The sequence below is a fragment of the Palaemon carinicauda genome, chromosome 19, assembly GCF_036898095.1.
Source record: "Palaemon carinicauda isolate YSFRI2023 chromosome 19, ASM3689809v2, whole genome shotgun sequence".
Lineage (NCBI taxonomy): Eukaryota > Metazoa > Arthropoda > Malacostraca > Decapoda > Palaemonidae > Palaemon > Palaemon carinicauda.
The window spans coordinates 7,843,661-7,858,660 of record NC_090743.1 but is presented as its reverse complement, the minus strand read 5'-3'; positions in this window follow the sequence as shown (position 1 = coordinate 7,858,660).

Below are 15,000 nucleotides of genomic sequence, written 5' to 3'. Positions count from 1 at the left end.
TTGATCCTTTGGAAGGTGACGTAGTTGAGGTTAATATGAAGACCACTGGGGTTTCTCTTCGCCAAGAGATGTTTTTGTAATAAAAGTTGAGATAACGAGGTTTTACATCGTACAGAGACGCATTTAATCCATTGGTAAACATCCAAGGTTAGCTCATGTTAGAAGACATCCCAACAACATAAAGGAAGTTTGTTGTTGGCAATGGAGGTCGAGGTAAACGAAGGTGTGTTGCTCTGCAAAGAGACATTTTGAGCGGAGGGACCGTGGTGGAGATTTCCATCTGGATTCAGTTAGACGCAAAGGGAGATGTTTACCTGTTGGAATCCCACTTCCTTGTATGCTCTGCCCGCACCCCTGACACCCTTACTACCGTCCCTATACACATAAAGCGGTTTGAATGGTTCATTCATGTTACTCCGAGGCTTGGGTCTCTCTCTCTCTCTCTCTCTCTCTCTCTCTCTCTCTCTCTCTCTCTCTCTCTCTCAAGTTAGACAGTCCGTGATCTTCCTTGAATTTCATTGTGTATACAAGGAATTAACCCTTTTTTGGCGTTTTCCGTTGTGGTGAAATTCAGATGATGGAAATAATAAAAAAGATTTATGATTCGAACAAAACTGGTACTTAATAAAGTGCCTTTCACACTGATACCTTGGCTGTTATGAATTTTTTTGTAAGTGTGCTAACATACTTTTATGATTCAGTTCTTGGAGAAAATATTATTCTTTGGGTTACACGATTGTAGGCATCTGAATTGCACTTCTCATTTTTCATATTCATTCTGTCTTAAGTTTTGCTTTAGGAGGATGGGTTGTAAATAGTTTCCAGCTTGGTTAAACCCACTCTTTTTTATCTTCCCAGTACTCTTCCTTTACCCTTAGAAGTAGCTTTATCTTATGGATATGGGAATAAATTCTTATCTCTTAGCTTTAATATACAGCTGAAATCTGATCTCATTTTAGAAGACTGGTCATCATCATCATCTACTCCCATTGACGCAAAGGTCCTGGGTTAGATTTCACCAGTCGTCTCTATCTTGAGCTTTTAATTCAATATTTCTCAATTATTTATCTCCAATTTCACGCTTCATAGTCCTCAGCCATGCAGGCCTGGGACTGCCTACTCTTCTAGAATCTTGTGAAGCCCAGTTAAACGTTAGGTAAACTAATATCTCATAGGGGGGTGCGAAGATCATGTCCAAACCATCTCCATCTACCCCTCACCATGATCTCTTCCACATGTGTCACTCGAGTAATCTCTCTTATAGGTGACTAGTATTTTATCAAATTGACTTTTTTAACTAATTGATTCTTCGATGAATATAAATTTCTTAGAAATATTCTTTATCGACAAAAAAAAAATCGTTTGTTAATCAGCGACAGTAAAATACTTGTAATGTGGGAATTAAGTTTTTAAAAGCAGGATATTTTTCGAAGACCTTTTGCTCGATTTATATAACTGTCATTAATACATTATCGTTTATAGGTTAAGGATAAGTTTTTCTGTTGCGGTGTATTACATTTTTGTAGTAAATGATAATTGTAGGCTACTCAGCCAAAAAATTCAAACATATAGTAAGGAAGTGGTTTAGATTGCGTTTTCAAGTATTCTAATATATATATATATATATATATATATATATATATATATATATATATATATATATATATATATATATATATATATATATATATAATTGCCAAAGGATTATAGCAACTGGGAACTAATTGAAAAATATTCAAAATATCCAAATATTTCGAATCAAATTGGTGCTCAACATGTTATATATATGTATATATATTTTTTATTTTTTATTTATTTATTTATTTTTTTTTTGAAATTTTGAGTTGCCTCGGAACATGGTTATAGACGTTTTACGTATCTTCAAGGAGTGATAATTCATCTTTTTTTTTTGTGAGAATTTAGCTTAGATAGCTAAATTCTAATTATTTCTTTCAAGTTCGTGTTTTGACATAAACGTTTTGTATATGTGCATAAAGTGTTTAATTTTTATCCTCGATTCAAATATTTAATGTATGAAAAGGACAGTGACCTTGTTTTTCACTCGGAACTTTTTTTTTTTTTTTTTTTTTTTTTTTTTTTTTTTTGTTAGGAATTCTAGACTGAGTCTTATTTTGGGGGTATTATTTCATTTTACTATTCTAAACATTACTATTATTATTATTATTATTATTATTATTATTATTATTATTATTATTATTATTATTATTATTATTTTTTATATATATTTATATTATTATCATTATTATTATTATTATCATTATTATTTTTTATATTATTATTATTATTATTTTTTTATATTATTATTATTATTATTATTATTATTATTATTATTATTATTAATACCTTTTAGTGTTCATATTCAAGAGAACACACTTGAGAGGGAAGCGGCACATCACAGCAGAAGACCTAAGGCCTTGTGTACTCGTACATAATTCATGAATGACACAGAATAATTGCAGACACCACAGAGTTGGAGAGTTAGTGTAAGAACTGGGATGGTCATTAGAAATGTACTTGTTATTATTATTATTATTATTATTATTAGCATTATTATTATTATTATTATTATTATTATTATTATTATTATTAATGAAAATAATAATGATAATAATACTTCATAGTTTTTTTTTTTTTTTTTTTTTATCATGCTAGTCGAAATTAATCCGGTTTGTCAACCTTTCTTTAAAGGAAATAAAGGAACTCCTTTAAATGAGATTCCTAAGAAGGATATTTTATCCATCTTAAAAAAGAAAAATCAGAACTCAACAGCTTGAGACGAATACTATATTGAAGGAGAGTTTTGATGATTCTTGTATCTTTTTCTAACTGATGTAGATTCTAGTAAACTTTCTACCAAACCGTTATCATGATAAAAATTTTCCTTAAAATAATTATAAAGTAAATTAAGTAAATTCGTCATGTTTTGATTAGTGCCATCGAAACAGAATTTTAACTTTTAACACAATAAATTAATTATATGAATAATACATTTTACTGTTTGAAATCCAATATCTCTGTTACACACTCACAATTGTCATAGGAACCAACCACACCATAGTTTTGATTTAGCAGAATAGCATAACTATTTTTTATGTATAATATTATTTGACTATTTAATTTTTACATGATTATCTTTATTTAATTTTAACAACTATGATCTCTAATGCAGGATCTTTAGAATTTGAGTTTAATAAAAGATTGAAAAAAGCAAATCAGACAATGGCTAGGTTAAGTCAAACTTGGTAATCAAATCACCTGAAATTACATATAAAAATCAGACTATATATCAGTTTAGTGAGATCTGTGTTACTGTATGGATACGAGTCGTGGTATGAGAATGAAACAATATTCAATAGATTTTGTTGATTTGAGAACAAAGCCCTCAGAAGAATATTGGGAGTTAAATGGCAGGACAGGATTAAAAATGAAACTATAAGAGAGATTACTCAAGTGCCATATGTGGATGAGATCATGATGAGGGGTAGATGGAGATAATTTTGGTATGCTCTTCGCACTCCTCCCGAAAGATTAGTTTTCAAACTTTTAACTGGGCTCCATAAGGTACTAGAAGAGTTGGAAGACCCAGGCCTTCGTGGCTGAGGACTATGAAGCGTGAAGTCGTCTCAAGATAGAGACGACTGGCGAAATCTAACCGAGGCCCTTTGCGTCAATAGGCGTAGGAGATGAGGATGATGATGATGATGATGATAAATTTTAACGGCAGTTGGCCGTGTTGGTCTTTTTTAGATCATTATTTTACGCCAAAGTTCCTGAAGACTTATTCTACAGCCAGTCAGCCGAGAATGATGCACTAATAAACTGCTTTTTCAACCTTATTATTATTATTATTATTATTATTATTATTATTATTATTAATACTATTATTATTATTATTATTATAACTATCCAAGCTACAACCCTAGTTGGAAAAGCAAGATGCTATAAGCCCAAGGGCCCCAATAGGGAAAAATAGCCCAGTGAGGAAAGGAAATAAGGAAATAAATAAATGAAGAGAACAAATTAATAATGAAGCATTTTACAATTTTGTTCTGTGGTCATTGTATCCTTACTTATTTGTACTAGGTGTCAACATCCTTCACTATTTTATGATGTGAACTAATATTTGGACTTTTTATATAATTCCGTGTTTTAGTATACTTAACGCTGCTAAATATGTCAAATATTACCATATTTGTATTTTGCTTTCAAATGCTATCTTAAATTGACAAATAGGGAGTTGAATGTTTTTAAAATACATTCTATGATTTAAAGATTCTATAATTACAGAAATTAACTTCTCGATCGCCATTATCACTTATTAAGGGATTTATGAAATTTATTGTGTGACATAAGATCTCAAGAATCCTTAGCTGTCTGATGAAAGATTTAAATTATTATTATCAAAATTATGAGTAGTTAAAATAAATATTAAGATTATTTTTTTGTTGAAATTATTATTATTATTATTATTATTATTATTATTATTATTATTATTATTATCATTTTGATTACTAAAATTATTAAAATTATTGAAATTATTATTATTAAATTTATAGAAATTATTAAAATTATTTTTATTAAATGCAATATAATAGCGTCCAAATCTGCCCTTTCAAGGCTTTAATATTCGAAAACAGCCTTGGGAATAATAATAAAAAGTTTCATTTCATCTTGTGCGTCAATGTAATGTGTTTCAAGCATAGATTCATTTTAGCACTTCAAAGGTAAGAGTACTCGAGCTCTGAGACATCGACCACCTCTCCCCCTTCCTCTCCCCCTTCCTCTCCCCCCATTTCTCTTTCTCTCTTTCTCTCTCACTTCTCTTTGGTCGTGGATGATAAGAGCTTTTCTTCTTTTTAATCGACACATCGCTTTTTTTATGTTCGCCTGGTGCCTGGTGAGATCATTTGCAAAAATTCGTTTGTAATGAGTTTTTTTGGTGGTCGAGTCTCTCGCCTGGTTGGAATACCTGATTACTTTGTTGAGAGAGAGAGAGAGAGAGAGAGAGAGAGAGAGAGAGAGAGAGAGAGAGAGAGAGAGTGAGTTCTCACCTACTTTATCATAAAATTTGGAAGGAATAGAGGCATTATGGATGCGTAATTACTTCCATACATTTAGTACATGGAGAAAGAATGATATAATTTTAATTGGTATCTTATAAATCAAGTAATATAACTGTAGAAAACTACCAAAACTAATGACGACTTTGTAATTTTAAACCTTTGTTGAATAATTGACAATACGTTAAATGCTTTAAAGGTTTAAAGGTCGCTCATGAATGGCAGAGGCAAGGGACAGTGACATTGCTCTATCGAGCAGGGCAATGCCCCTAGTGACTGACCATATATACATATGATCAGCGCCCAAGCCCCCTCTCCACCCAAGCTAGGACCAAGGAGGGCCAGGCAATGGCTGCTGATGACTCAGCAGATGAACCTATAGGTTCCCTCAAACCCCCCATCCTTAGCTCACAAGGATGGTCAGGTTACAGGGACCAAAGTAACTAATGAGTTTGAGCGGGACTCAAACCCCAGTCTGGCAATCACCAGGCAGGGACGTTACCTGGTCGTATGTTTTCAGTGGTGATAATTGTAAAGGTGGATATGGCATTTTATTTTGAGATGCAGTACCTGTAAATTTATGTACGTGTACTTGCAATTTATGAATGTAATTATGACCAATATGAAGTGCATGATCATAAAGCATTTCTTACTCTTTCAGCTAAACTAAACTTGTAATTTTTAAGAAAATAAAAAGGCTTAGATGGTTTTGTCTGTTGAAAAAATTGTAGGGAATCTTTATTTAGAATATGTATACTTAAAAAAGAAAACGGGAAAATGTATTGTTTGAAAAGGACATAGCCATAATGTATATCTGGATTTGCTAGTGTTTATTTAAAATGTATGTAAGTAACATTAGATGATATGTATTTGTAGTGACATAAACGTTTGCATGAAATTTATTGATAATGAAATATGGAAAAAATTATTTTCATTGTCTTGTCCGTTTTTCTTATGGGGTAAGACGTTGGACAAGGTCAGGGAATAGTGACTAGTTAATGTTATTGATAATATTTACGAAAAAGATATGAAAATAGATGATAATGGTAACAGTAATAATATTGCCAATTAATTTGATATTTTATATTTTAATGATAGAAAATGAATCGAATACACGAATTTATGATTAATTCGCTCATTTCTATATATCCAGGAAGAGCTTAATTCCAAAGTGGAATATCCTGAATCAATATTTCTCGTACCAAGGTTTTTTACAAGTTTATAAGTGGATAAGCTTTGGAACATCTCATATGTTTTTTTTAACTGTCAGTGACGTAATGGGGATATTTTTTACCTGAATTATTTGACTTATCCTAAATGTTGAAGTTACAGATAGATGTATGATGGTCTGGAACTCATGGATATGGATAGTTCTGTCAAAACTTGAAATTCTGCAAATGATTTTTTTAAAGATCTTTCGAGAATTTTTTAAGTTATTAGATCAGTAGAAATATCCCTATGAAGTTCTTTTACCATAACTAACCTACATACGGAGACTGGTCCGAACGTTACGAAACGGCTTTGAAGACCATAGACATGGAATAATAAGAATTCTCTCTCTCTCTCTCTCTCTCTCTCTCTCTCCTCTCTCTCTCTCTCTCTCTCTCTCTCTCTCTCTCTCCGTAGAATAATGGTTTTCGCCGTTTATAATTATAGATAAAAAAGATAAAAGTAAACACTTAGTTCACCTTTCATGCAGAATCTAAAACTTTTCAGTCGTATTTATAGGCCCATTAATCGTACCTATTCGATGCTTTCGTGATGATTTGATATAATAAAAAAGCCATAAAATAAAAATTTATCTTGATATTCCTGCGATCGACAGAGAGGTTTACGACCCTTAAAAGAATTTTATAATGATTATGTCAATATGATTTAGTATGTCTGAGTTCTCGAGTTACCGTTTCCAAAATTTTATTAAATTTCTAATAACAAATTAATGGAATCTTCTTATGGCAGGAACAGTTGATATTTTTGCTGTGCTATTTACGAATTCAAAAGCGAGGTAGATCATTTTAATTTCGCGTGTTTAAACAAATTATTAATGATTTTAAAGAGCCGCTTGAAATAATAGACTAATTAAGGTAATAAACTAATTATGTTTTAGATAATTGAGAAAGCCTTATAAAAAACTTGAAGATGTAAATTGTCCAGAAAATTGTGATGTTTCATAAGTAACACTGTATTATGGCGTATTCATCATACCAGCGCTCACTATTAGTTTACCTATATATGTTAATTTTAAAACATTGTGCTGATTCGATGTAAAATTTAACTTTAGGTAATTTTATGTTATCTTGATTCTGGAACATTAAAAAACCTATCTTTCATAAGCTTCTAGGAGAGAGAGAGAGAGAGAGAGAGAGAGAGAGAGAGAGAGAGAGAGAGAGAGTTTCCATATATATACTGTATATTTGATATATATATATATATATATATATATGTGTATATATATATTATATGTATGTATATATATGCTGAATATGTTTATACATATATATATGTATATATATATATATATATATATATAATTTAATGCCTATAATTAATACACATATGTGTTTAAATAATCAAATGGATGCTTTTTGGAGAGAGAGAGAGAGAGAGAGGAGAGAGAGAGAGAGAGAATGAATCAATAAAATGTTGGAAATCCCGAATGAGTGAGTTTGCTGCGAGTTTTAATGCCTCTTGTTCAACCAACCCCTTGTGACTGCTCCTCCGGCCTTTTTAGTTCTTTTTAACAGGACTCTCTCTCTCTCTCTCTCTCTCTCTCTCTCTCTCTCTCTCCATAAAGCAACCATTTTTTTATTTATACACATGTGTATGGATTATGTATTAAATTATATATATATATATATACTATATATATACTGTATTTGTATATATGTGGTGTACTGTATGGTCTATGATGATGTGTGTATGTATATATATAACATATATATATATATATATATTATCATATGTATGTGTGTATATAATGTATATATATACATATATATTTGTATATATATATGTATATATATATATTATTATATATATGTATATATATTCATACACTGTACTGTGTATGTGGATTAATTCTTTTTTTTTACAAGCTTCAGTCCCCATCTCATTTTTAAGGCAAATGTCTTATGTGGACATGCAATTTTTACATGCAGAGGACTAATTACCGGTTGCAAGATTCTTTGTTTATTCCCTAAATATTTACGAAAAGTTGGAAATCAATGTATCCCTCCCTTCCCTTGCCATTCCCTTGCACACACACAATGGTATACTTTCTGTATTCTTTTCTGAAATTCTTCTCCAAAGTTTTTATGCCCTACTGAATACCCTCTGGAGGCTCCAAACCCCCCCCCCCCCCCCCGTTTTATTTTTTTTTTTAATTCTTGATTTGGTCATCCATTTTTACCATAACTATTAACCCTTTCCCTTATTTTTTTTATTTTTTTTTTTAAATATCCTTTGCTGCCTTCGTTAAAAACCACACACACACATACGCACACACAAAACACACATACATGGCCATTACATTGCATGAGCCCTCCCCAGGCGTACGTAAGCGAAATGTGTATGCGCACATGTGCTCACCTGCGCAGAAGCAAGCGCACAAGACTCTTATAAATGTGTTTATGAACGTTTATATCCCCAGGAATGCGCACACACTTATATTTTGAAAAGAGGCATGTGCAGAAGTGTGCAATCTCTCTCTCTCTCTCTCTCTCTCTCTCTCTCTCTCTCTACCTGGTTTGTAAAATCAAAAACCCACACCCTTGAATCTAACATACTGATAATTAGTCTGTCAACACAAACATACAGATAATTAATTTAACACAAATTTTCCTTTGCAATTAGATTCTTCAACGGAAAGAACATTAAACTAACTAAAATCCTTAAAGATGTACTTCTTACAACTAAAACATACGGAAAAAAATGCGAAAATCAGAATTAAAACTAAAGCTAATATGTATAGAAATAAAGAATTTCACTACAACCTAAGGTAAAATTGACCAAATGGAATATTTAGTATATACAGTATATATATATTATATATTATATGTATGTATGTATGTATGTATGTATATATATGTGTGTGTGTGTATGTAAAACACCATTGCCCCCACACTAAACCCAGAACGTCTTCGCGGCACTGCTTCTGATGGAGCAGTCAATACCACGTTAGGTATATTTCTCCATATCGTTATCTTCCACATTAGTATACTCCAATTGTTATCTGTACAAGTACGTTATATAGGCATAGTCGTCCACATTAAATAAATCTCACAATCATAGCAAATCCAGTTCTTTTTTAGTTCATATTCCAGTATTTCAAATGGAGGAGGATACAGTCAGCACCTTCATTTGGAAGGAGAAAGGAGTCTGATGAAAGAAGTGTGCAAAAAAAAAAAAAAAAAAAAAAAAAAACTTACAAGCACTCCTAGCTAACTAAACGATCTCATTACAGTATAATAAAATTAATGTAATATAACTTTATTCTATCATTCACAACTACACCAACCGAAGATAACATATTATTGATGAGTAATGAATGACATTCTTAATGATAGTAAGAAATAAAACCAAGCATTTGAAATATGCTTATTCTTCCTCGCCAGTCAGAAAAAATGTAAACAAACACACCTTCAGTTATATCGACAATCTTATTTGGTACAAACAACCAATCGATCCTTGAGATACCTTTCTCAACTAAGTCTCCTTTCTGTGATTCAGGAGAGGTCCTGCCATCTTTGATTTTATGCTTCCATCATCACAATCCCTTCCTCCTCCTGTTGATCTATCTTCCATCATCATCTTTCCTTCCTCTCTTATTTCGTTCCCACATCGCCTGATCGCGACCACTACTCTACTTGAAATTCGTCTATCCTCTTATCTCTGCTCCCTCAGTATTACTGGTCAACACGTGCCGATTCTAGAGAGAGAGAGAGAGAGAGAGAGAGAGAGATCTGCAAAGTAATTTGTTGCAATAAGTGAGTCTGTATGGGGGTGGTTAAATATGGTGCATTTCAGATCCTGAAAGATCATGTCTTTTTAAAGATAGTTCTAATTTTGTAATGTGTGTGTGTGTGTGTGTGAGAGAGAGAGAGAGAGAGAGAGAGAGAGAGAGAGAGAGAGTTTGTATGGGGTTAAACATGGTACATTTTCCAGATCCCTCTTGAAAGATCACAAGTCTTTTTAAAAAGATAGTTCAAATTGTGTAATGAGAGAGGGAGAGAGAGAGAGAGAGAGAGAGAGAGAGAGAGAGAGTTTGCATGGGGTGGTTAAACGTGGGTACATTTTCCCCATCCTCCTGAAAGATCACAAGTCTTTTTTAAAAGATAGTTCAAATTGTGTAATGAGAGAGAGAGAGAGAGAGAGAGAGAGAGAGAGAGAGAGAGAGAAATGGCACCAGTTTCTGTACATTAAATGCCCCACACCAAACTGAGGCATTGGCTGCATGATTTTTGTCTTCATTGATTTCACGTGAGGTTGCTTCTTGTGACATTGTAAGTTCCTCAGGCGAATTGGACCCTGTCACCTACTGGAAAGAGGCAGGGGGCCGAAAGCGTCCTTAACTCACGTTCAATCTCGTGGGCTGGGCCAGCCCACCAGTTCTTCGAACCAATTCAGCGCTCTTGATATTAACGGGTGGGCATGTCGTAAGAGACGCACAGACACACCGGTCTTCACGTTTTTGTGCTTGCATTGGAATTCTAATGTCAAGGTAAATCTATTCTATTTGGTAGGCAAGACGCTAATTCCAAAGTCTTCTGGACTTTGTTCAGAAATTATATTTCGGTTTGGTTCATCACTAGTGGAAGCTAATAAAGGAGTATGTTGGAAAATTTGTTGAAAACCTTTATGAGAAGGTGCTACTTAAAAATGGAAAAAAATTTCCCTCGTGTGTTTTCATTAGAGAGAGAGAGAGAGAGAGAGAGAGAGAGAGGAGAGAGAGAGAGAGAGAGGTATACACCAGTTTGTACTGCATCTCAATTTAACTTATTTATTTTGTAGGTTTTTTTTTTTCTTTTATAGATTGTTTCAACACCTGTCCTAACAGAATACAGAATGTTCCTTTTTTTGATTTATCAAGGTACAAAGATAGCCTAGCAAATTCTCTCTCTCTCTCTCTCTCTCTCTCTCTCTCATCTCTCTCTCTCTCTATAAATGTTAGTTCTGATTTATTCAAAAAGAAACTTAAGCAATATTTTTTAAATTTTACTTGAATGTATATATATCCTAAATTTTTACAATCCAATTATTGTGAATTTTATGTAAATAATTTATATTGTTATGTAACAGAATAACCATTTTATAATGGAATAAAGGTTTTTGACTTTGACCTTTGACTCTCTCTCTCTCTCCTCTCTCTCTCTCTCCTCCCCCCCTGGGTTTGACATACCGTGGGTTTGATCACGCAAGTGACCTATTTTACCAGAATAAGATCATTGTCCACCCGAGTTCGGTGACTTTGCAGTCTATATTAGTATTTGAAATGCCCTTTGAGGTATTCTTGGCTATGTGTGACATCCTGCTGAGTTGGCAATTCTATTTTCAAAGGTGGTGAAGACGATGAGATGAAGGAGATTGGCCAAAACTAAGGACTTTCCTGAAGGCTTTCAAGTTTTTTTTTTTTTTTTTTTTTTTTTTCTTTTTCAATGTGTAAAGTTGTTTTATTTTATAATTTCAGAATTTCTTCGTATACAGGAAGTCTTACATTCAATGGAAGGCATTTTTATAATTTGTTGGTTTTATTGCATAATAACTATTTATGGAAGAAGCTGCGAACCTTGTCTAAGAATTACAGTATAATATTTATGGAAGAAGTTGCAACCCTTGTTTAAGAATTACAGTATAGTATTAGAAATATGATTCTCTCTCTCTCTCTCTCTCTCTCTCTCTCTCTCTCTCTCCCCACTACAGTCTAAAGAAAGAAGTCATCCCTCACTAGACCTGATTTATCATTGTTTATCGGGTCAAGCCAAGCCCATCAACGATCGCTATAAATTGAAGAGAGAATGACTCCCACGGCAGTACAATCTTCTAGCGCCATCGTCATTAATTGACAATATATCGAACTACCAAATTTGCGCTTTTTCCTCAATTTCGATTGTGTGTGTGTTTTTTTTTTTTTTTTTTTTTTTTTCTCTTCTTGTTAGGCCCCACTGTATATCCCCAATGTGGTCTTCATTGTATGGCCCATTTGAGATCTTTTTGACGGAAAGTAAATGGTTTGGAAAGGCATTATCGATCCCGCCTTGATATCGAGGCATTGCCATTTGGCTTCCCTTTCCATTTGGAGTTTTTTCCTTATCACTTGTTTAGATTCTTGTTGTGTTTTGTCTCTCTTCTTCTTGTGTCTTGTTTCTCTTCTTGTTGTTTTGTTAAATATTTTATAGTTTAATTATGAAGTCTTTATTTCAACGTTGTTACCGTTCTTAAAATATTTGATTATAATTGTTAATTACTTCTCTTATTTCCTCGTTTCCATTCCTCACTTGGCTATTTTCCCTGTTTGATCCTCTGGGCTTATAGCATCCTGCTTTTCCAATTAAGGTTTTAGCTTAGCAAGTAATAATAATAATAATAATAATAATAAAGGAAGGATTTTATTTCTTGTAAAGACGACCGTACATTAAGGGGAGTAAATTGTATATTGTGATATTGATAATGATAATAATAGAATGGTAGGTTTTAAGAGTGATTTGGTGGGAAGTTCTCTGCATTATGAAGGAACTTTCAGCATAAAAATACTCTGAAGTAGTGAGGGAATTAGTATTTTTTCCACAGAAGCAAATAGATTTTTTTGTGTGTGTTTGTGCGTGTGTGGGTGGCAAATATCTAATGTAAGTCGCTGTCATTAGAAAGTATCATGTATAGCACCCATCAGATTTGCGCCCCAGGACATGAAAAGGTCGCCAACTTCCATAATTTATTCAAAATAAAACTATTAACTTCATAGGTGTCTTTCACATTTTGTCTACAATGCTCGTTATGGATGCAGTATTCATTCATGTTTAATTCACCAATTTTGTTTATTCATTCATACGCTTCTCTTCATTACCTAACATGCAAGCAATTTTTTTTTTTTTTATTTTTTTTTTTTTTTGCTAATGATGGTCATTGAGCCTCTTTTATGGAAGATTGAAATTGTAAATTTGTTTTTTACAAATTTATATATATATATATATATATATATATAATATATATGTGTGTGCAGTATTGTGCAATTTCCTGTAATAGAGGAATTTTCAATGCAGAATAAACGTATACGTGTGCAGTCAAATGAAAGTCTGTGATTTATATCGTTTCAAATATAAGGAAAGTATCTTCGAATGAATTGTTATCTTATTGTGAAATTAGACAAATATTGAACATAGTCCTATAGCTCTTTACATCAATTACAGGCCTAACGAAAGGCCACACAAACATTGATTAGTATGGCCTATTCTTTCCACATTCTCCTCTGTCCTCATACACCTGGCAACACTTGAAATTACCAAACAAGTCCTCTTCGCTGAAGGGGTTAACTACTCTATTGTAATTGTTCAGTGGCTATTTTCCTCTTGGTAAGGATAGGAGAGACTCCTAGAAGCAGCTCTTCTAGGAGGAGGACACTCCGAAATCAAACCATTGTTTTCTAGCCTTGGGTAGTGCCATAGCCCCTATAGGGTAGCCTACCATGGCCTTCCACTGTCTTGGGGGTTAGAGTTCTCTTGTTTGAGGGTACCCTCGGGAACACCGTTCTATCTTATTTCTCTTCCTCTGGTATTTTCAAGTTTTTATAGTTTACTTTTGAAAAATTAATTTTAATGTTGTTACCGTTCTTAAAATATATTATTGTAATTGTACGTTACTGCTCTTATAGTTTAGTTAATTCCTTTTCTCACTGGGCTATTTTTCCCCTGTTGGAGCCCTGGGGCTTACAGCATCCTGCTTTTCTAATTAGGGTTATAGGTTAACCTATAATAATAATGATGATGATGATGATGACAAAAATAATAGTAAAAATCATAATATGAATAATAATATACATAGTAATATAATATAAATAATAATATAATATAAATAATGTAAATGATATAAATATAAATAATATGAAAATAATAAATAATGGCCGACTTACCTACCTACCGTCCTCTTATACTTTCATGAAAGCTTGTGTTCGGTTATAAATATTTTTGTTGCACTAGTTGTCGATCCGTGGTCGGTAACCCTTGCAAATTCCATGACAAATTTTGTAAAACCGAACCCCGGTGATCAATCAGACCAAGAGAAATATTGCGAAAGTAAAAGTTCCAGGATATTTCGGATGGGGGAATGGAAGCTGCCCAGTCATATCAAAATCCTATTTATGGCCTTCACTTCCAATTTGCCCTGTTTCATTTATCAATAATTATTTATTCTTGCTTTTATTGTTGCTTGAGGGTACACTCGGGTACACTATTCTATCTTATTTCTCTTCCCCTTATTTTGTTGAAGTTTTTATAGTTTATAGTTTGCACCAGCCATCCGTTGAGATACTACCGCTAGAGAGTTATGGGGTCCTATGGCTGGCCAGACAGTATTACATTGGATCCTTCTCTCTGGTTACGGTTCATTATCCTTTGCCTACACATACACCGAATAGTCTGGCCTATTTTTTACTCATTCTCGTCTATCCTCATACCCATGACAAGACTGAAATTACCAAACAATTCTTCTTTACCCAGAGGTTAACTACTGTAATTTACTTGTTCAGTTGCCACTATCCTCTTGGTGAAGGTAGAAAAGACTCTTTTAGCCATGGTAAGCTGATCTTCTAGGAGAAGGACACTCCAAAATCAAACCATTGATTGGGTAGTGCCATAGCCTCTGTACCATGGTCTTCCTCTGTCTTAGGTTAGAGTTCTCTTGCTTAAGGGTAAACTCGGGCACACTATTC